Below are 7,810 nucleotides of genomic sequence, written 5' to 3'. Positions count from 1 at the left end.
TTTTACTTCCCCTAACATGTAATGATTTCTTCGTGTACATTATCTGGGACTGAAAAATATAAAATAATATTGTCGGCGAAGCATTTGTATTTCACGGGGCACTTTGGGGGCGGAGCAAATGTCGTCGGAGCAAATATCACCGGAGCTATTGTAGCTCCATGCGGTTCTTGATAAGAGATCAGGTTGATAGGAAAGAAATACTTTTTGAAAATATCACATGACTGGCCACATGACTGTGTTTCAAACATCACTGCTTAGAATCTGAAGAGCACGCGTACTTTGGCATTAAAAATGTTGCTCTTGATCACTAATCCAATTCCTATCTCTCTCCTCAACCCCCCCCCCCCCACTAACTTATTCTCTCGTGTTCTCTCTCTCTCTCTCTCTCTACCTCCCTCTTTGTGGCTGGATGGATCGAAATCATTTTTTTTTTAAACTAATAACAAAATACAATTGAAAGACCCCACTTGCAGTAATGAAACCCATCACAAATACGTATCAATATTTAACTATGCGTGCGATCATGCGAGGCATTCTTTATTTTTTATTTGTTCGTACACAATTTGATCGCGTTCACCTGGAACTCCTGACGGTGTGTGTTATTACTTCTTCGTACGCTCTTGTCGTGCCGTATATATGAAGGGGGGAGTCGACATTTGAGAACTTTCCTACTTTCCCAACTCAAGCAAGTTTTATCGGATTTTGCAAATTAGGTAAGGTCAATGTAATCAGAGCCGGACAGTCAAGAATTCGGCTGGAATTGTTATTCAAAAGATTCGTATTTAAAGTTTCGCCACTATCGCAGTATACACAAATGTGAGCACTACACGTACAGGACTATATCGTTAAACGTGTTCACCAGCAGTTTAAAATGAAATAACCCTTAATTACTATGCATCGAAACAACTCAACTAAAGACGACTAAAGGCGGTGGATGACGCCATTGACCTGCACTTACAGGCCTATATAGATTATGCACATGACGTGAGTATAATATACATTATCATATTTTAGAGGAAAGAAAAAATCATTTGTTTCCAGAAGTCAAACAATTAGATAGAATAGAGTATAATACAAATGATAATAACAATAATGATTATAACAAATATAATGATAACAATAATATTGCAAATAATGATAATAATACAAAGCAATAATAATAACTAACAATTATGATTCTTTGTATTATTATCATGGTCATCGTTATTATTGTTATTATTATAACAACAATAATAATATTAATAATACTACTAATGATAATGAAGAAAAATATTATATAGATATTCGAATAGTAATAATGATTGTATTAATAAAGATAATAATAATAATAATTGCAATAATAACCATACTATCAACAACAACTATAACACAAAATATTGATGATAATTATGACAGTGCTGTTGTTACTACTACCAACTATTAGAAAGAAGAAGAAGAAGAAGAGGATACAAATTAAAAAAATGGAAGACAACATTATATTTTAGCAAAATAAGTGATTGTGTTCTCTGTGATCGCGGTATACACAGACACAACACATACTGTGTGGTAAGCAGGAAGCTAGAGAAGGGAAACAAATCCATGTGACTGTCATGTAACGCTACATAAAAATAGTACCACTTTGTCGTTTATTGCCATCAAATTATTCAAACAGCATTGAAATGAAGATGAACAAATAAGAACAAATATCATACAACATCGTTAATCGTGAGAATGTTCACTTTTATCTTTCTGCTAAATCATCTGAATAATAGAATTAACCGAGTGCAATCAACTGTAAAACAAATTTATCCTGAGTCATGAAAGAGTAATGTACTGCATGTCATAGTCGTACTAATTAACAAGCAACAAGACTATGATCGACAACAAATATATATTGAAAATAGTCAGAAAACATTAAAAATTAGGATGAAAAAGAAATATTTAGATCATGTAAACAGGTTATTTGTTGAAATGTTAATTATCCATGCCAAATAACCAGGTATAACTCGAGCCAGATCAGGGGCGGCGCCACAGGGAGGGGGGGGGGCAGGGGGTAGAGCCGCCTCCTATCATTTAAAAAAAAAGGGAAGAGGAAGGGAAGGAAAAAGAGGAAAAGGAGAACGAGAAAAATGAAACTAAACGAAGGAGAAGAAACGAAAAAGAAGGGGACGAGAAGGAGGAGGTCCAGGAGAAAGAAAACTATAAAATGTAAAAATTATGACGTAATTGAGGGCGGGGGAGAGGGTGAGCAAATAAAGATAGAGAAAAAGCAAGGCAAATCAGGCGATCAGATTTTATTAATAGACGCTTCATTATTACATTCTATAACGGAAGTTCAAACAATGGTTTACGATGAAAAACCTTTCGCCAACTGAAGAAAAATATCAAATTATTCCCTTGTACATGTATTTCCTAAACCTTATGGCTGATTGTTCAATGGAAACGAACCCTTCTGAAAAATATGGTGACACCCCCCCCCCCCCCTCTGCGTTCTTGTTCTTGTTCGTTGAACTTAAAGATACTATGTCCCTTTTGCAGCCAACATCAAATTATGTAGAACTTTCCAGGAATTATGAATATGTCATGTATGTCCTATCTCTGCAATGTAAGCATTAGCAGTGTCCTAATATTCAAATTATGCAAGGAAACCCGTTTACTCGCTAGATTTCACTGTCAGACACTATTGAGTTCCAACTGGATTTTTCCTTCTTTGGTTATGACATACATAACACGAGCTGTAACGGGTACACGAGCATATGTCTACATCAATAACCCACTTCATGTAATGACCAAAATGAAACTGATTGAATCTTTGCACAGCATAAAACGTACGACCATTAGGTACAATGGTCTGAAAATCAGACTATTACTTTCTGGCTCTTAAGCCAAATCGAAAACTAATATTCGTTATTTTCCCACTTACAGACATTTTCAAGCCCCCACCCCTTTTTTTTGTAGGGAAGTTCTAGATTAGTATTTACTTTCAAATGCAGTTGGAATTTAACCTCTTTATTTTTGGGGCCTGCAAATGGGACATAGTACCTTTAAGACTGTTTTATTTTTAATTTGGCAAAAAGTAAACACCAAATCGAGTTATTGTGCATCAAATTCAAAAACAAATCTTCATTTTCTGAGGGGGGCACATCCCCCCTCGGACAACCCCTGCGTTCTTGTTCCTGTTAGTTAAACTTAAAGGGCAAGTCCACTCCAAAAAAAAAAAATACTTTTAATAAAAGCAGAAAATCCAGACAAACCGATCAAAAAAATTTTGAGCAAAATCGGATAACTATAATGAGAAAGTTATGAATTTTTGAAAAAGTATGTAAAACTATGGAACGATGATAATCACAACACAAATTGCCAAGATGGTGTGACGTCATGTCCTCACAACTTATCAATTGCTTTATATAGTGTAATCCCATTAATTTCCCTTCTTATCCCAGAAAACTTGATTTTCCCATGCCTTTGCCTAGGTTATATGATATGTATCATATTGCGTGCATGACATTTCCCATTTTTTCAAATGAATTTTGAAGAATTTATACTATTTTCTGAAGATTGTATTTCATAATGATTGATTTTTTATATGAATAGTTTATCAAAATTCAATTTGTCATGATTTAACTGGACAAAAATTACTCTTTATTTGTCCATCCGCACAAAAACATATTACTCACGATCTAACTTGGATGCTGGTGTGAAGAAATAAGATTCTTAGGGTGAAAATAGGACATTTATATTATCAATATTAAGAAAATAATTAGTGGATAGTGAGGACCATACGTCACAGACTTGTGAGTGAGTTGCCAATTTTTGTAGTGATTTTCAAAGTTTTTCATGTCATTAAAAATTCATATCTTTCTTATTAGTTATCCGATTTTGCTCAAACTTGTTTTGATTGGTTTGTCTGATTTTTCTGGTTCTTTTGAAAGTAAATTATTTTTGGATTGGACTTGGGCTTTAAAACTTTTTTCTTTTTAATTTACCTTTAAAAAAAATCAATACTTAATGAGATATGACTATCTTAAATGCAAGTGTGCGTAGCTAGCAATATTTGGGGAAATTCGAAACAAAAACTTGACCTGTTTCAGGGGAGTTGAGGGGTGATGAAAACACGTTATAATAGCAAGTATAATAGTTATGCCTCTTGGTAATGTAAATGCAGATGCCTCGAGTTTGAAAAAAATATAATTCTTATATTAAAGTTACTGATGTATAGAAAGAATATTTGATAGCGTTGCAAACAAAGACTATTATATTCTAAAAGGGGCACAGTTTGTACTTTTGAAATTAATGGCATTATGCTTGCTTGGCTTCTATCGTCTTGGTGGTAGAAATAGGGTACTTTTATACTACACAAACGACTACAATTCTTTGAATCTAGATAAGGCTTTTTTGTATATGACCGCAAAAGCAGACACCATGTAAACGACAGTTGGAAATACATAATCATATAGATAAAAGTACATCACCCCTCAACTCAATTTGTGTGAATTATTATATTTTGATCACATCAATACTCATAAATAATAATAATAATAATATTTAATTTGTATGTAACGCTTAATACAAATGTCTCTCTAAGCGCTTTACAAATATACTATTACCCCGGTCATTGAATTCAGTGCTTGCCCGCACACAATGTGTGCACAATCTCCACTCCCCGGGGAGCCAGGCGTTACATGACGCTCAAAAACTGTTTGACCAACAATGACGGTCGCATCCTACCGGGTACCTATCACCTGGGTGGAGAGTAGCAAATGCAGGTTAATATCTTGCCAAAGGATATACTTTATCAATCAAAGTAAATCCTCATCTGTTGCCGTCTTCAAAGCTTTGTCGAAGACCGATTTGTTTTTAAAGAACATTTTCAGTAGTTTATTATGTTGTATCCGTAAAGTAGCGCTGTTGCGATTTTTCATCACAGCACAGTAGAGTATATTAGATAGCTCTTATAGATACAAGTTGTGATTGGTCCGAAGCGCGTCACGTAAAATCGATTAAGAGGATCTTAATGTAACTCCCGGTATTTTTCGATGTGATATTGACGACTCGGTCAAATGAGTGTATTTTTGTTTCATATCGTATCCAAGCAATTAAAACAAAATAAAAACATGTTAGTAAAACAATTTATATTGTATTCATGTGAACTAACCCCTCCCAACGATATTACCCTTTTCTCAAATCCAACCACGTGGGAGACAGTGGGCATGGGGGTGACACTAAATAATGCCTTTTACAATTCTAAATGTCGACGAGATTATCAATATGGTAACAATTAATATTCCATATGAATACACAGGGGAAAAACTAACAGCAACGATAAAGCATTCAGTGATTTACTTATCTCATTTATGGTCTAATCTCTATCTTATAATAGACCTGACATCGCAAAGTCCAAATAGTATAAAGATAAACAGGGTTGTAAATGAGCAAAGGTAAGAAAATACGAGGTTAGGCACACAAGACGTGAACTTTATATATATATATATATATATTTCTTTATTACGGGGGGGGGGGTGTTATGTGTATTTGTATGTAAATTTATTGTTTTTCATTAGGTCTATTAGTTTGTCGTACATTTCGCTTATATTATTGCGTGTATGTCGGTTCCGCTATTGGACATCATTAGTTTAAATTTCTAATCGTCGTTTAGGTTTTGAAAGTCCTATAGTATATTGTAAAGTTTAGAGTATTTTTTTAATCTCGGATCTTTTAAGTTTCCACATTTTGTTAGGAAGTGTATTTCATTATCTATATCAGTTTTAAAAGGGGGCATATCTTATATATTAGTGTAATTTGTTAGTACCAACCTCCCTCGATCATGCGGTTACTATTGCTTATTCTGACTTTCTTCGTCAATATCGAGTACTACATAGTTTTCCAATTTGTAATTTCTTTTTAGGATTTTATGTTTCAAATTTGGTAGAGTATTCAATATTATTTCATTTGGATGGACTGTCTTTACAGGCTTTAAAATAGCTATCTTTAATCTACTAACATATCGTGTATTATGATTTTGCCAACAAATGAGTAATAACAAGGATTTCATGTGTATGCAATATTTGATGTTAATGGATTTGCCCTCAACGTAAGATTGTTTTACTAATTTTGTTTGGAGGATTTAATCATCTGATGCCAGCAGCAAACAATATTGATTCATGCTGTTAGTGCGAGGGAGAATCGTTCGGTTTCCGCTAGGATGGCGCTATTCATTGCTGGTCTGTTGGTACAATGAGAGCTTTATAACAATCAATTGCAGGGATAGGCGTAGGAATGTTTTGTAGCATTTTTCTCTTTTTTCGTATTTTTGATCAAGCATTCAAGCCCCCATTTTCAAAATTATAAAGTAGGATTGGTTTTATATGGTGTTATGGATATCTAGTCTTTAGGCAATTTAAGAATTTGCACCCCCCCCCCTTGAGCACCAGGGGGGGGTGGGGGCATCTCCAAAAAAAGAGGTAAAATTAACGTTAACAAATGTAAAAATACACATTTTTTCCCCCGGCCCCGCCCCCCTGTATCCGCCACTGGACACTCAGCCTTTTCACACACAGCTAAAATTCTATAAACATGATTATTTTAAAGGGCTTAAAACTAATCATCTGTACATATGACATCATTCACACACAGACATTTCGGTGCGATCGTTAATCGTTTCGTGATTAACTACTGCTCTTAAAATGCGCAGTAGTCTCATTGCGCATTGAAGGTCATTTCATATCAAACAAAGCTCACGCTCCATCCAGTTTAAACACGTTTAAACACGAATAGCCTTTCACACACAAGATGTCAAGCTCTCTAGATACGAACTTCGTATATGCAGCCTGCTTTTAGGGGCGTATGAATCGCGACTTCCTATCTATCCGTACATCGTATAAACGACGTTCACACTAGGAATATTTTCTATAAACATGTTTAAAACTGTTGAGTTAAACACGTTTATACCAATTATCTCTAGATACGATGAATTTTAGCTGTGTGTGAAAAGGCTGTATATTGAGTGACTGACTGGCTTTTTTCTTCTTTGGTAATAACATACATAAACATGAGCTCTAAAGGGTACATGAGCATTTGTCTACATCAATATCCCACTTCTTGTAATGGCCAAAATTAAACTGATTGAATCTTTGCGCAGCATAAAATGTACGACCATTCGGTACAATGTTCTGAAAATCAGACTATTACTTACTGGGTCTATAGCTCTTAAGTCCATTCGACAACAGTTGTCGTTATTTTCCCACTTAAAGACATGTTCAAGCCCCCCCCCCTTTTTTTTAGGTAATTTCTAAATTAGTATTATCTTTCAAATGCCGTTAGAATTTCACCTTTTCATTTGTTTGGCCTACAAATGGGACATAGTACCTTTAAGGCTTTGTTGCTAAGGTTTTTATTGCGCGTGTAAACGTGCTTAATGGTTTGATGATAATTCCTAAATATTTGTATTAGTTCGTTGTTTCTTTTCGGGTGTTATCAAATGTAAATTATTTTCTATTAAACATTCTTCCTGCCTTACTAAAAATCTTTGTCTTAGTCTTTCTCGTAGTAATTTATAAATTCCACTTCACAGAATATTCATTTAAGTTGTTTAATGCTGTTTGAAGTACACACTCCTTTTAGGATACTATCTACAGGTGATATGAATATAACATAATTTATGTTCTTCTCCTAAACGTACTGTTACTGGGGGAAAATTATTTCCAAATGAAACTAATATCATTTAGATAGAAAAAAAGTGATTGCTTTTTAATAATACACAACATTTGTTTACGCCTATCGAAGTGGGGAAATATTGAATTATTTTGTTTTGCAGTTTAACAGCAAATCGTAC

The sequence above is a fragment of the Strongylocentrotus purpuratus genome, unplaced genomic scaffold, assembly GCF_000002235.5.
Source record: "Strongylocentrotus purpuratus isolate Spur 01 unplaced genomic scaffold, Spur_5.0 spur5_scaffold_20, whole genome shotgun sequence".
NCBI lineage: Eukaryota > Metazoa > Echinodermata > Echinoidea > Camarodonta > Strongylocentrotidae > Strongylocentrotus > Strongylocentrotus purpuratus.
The sequence above is the reverse complement of the archived record's forward strand: the minus strand, read 5'-3'. Positions refer to the sequence as shown.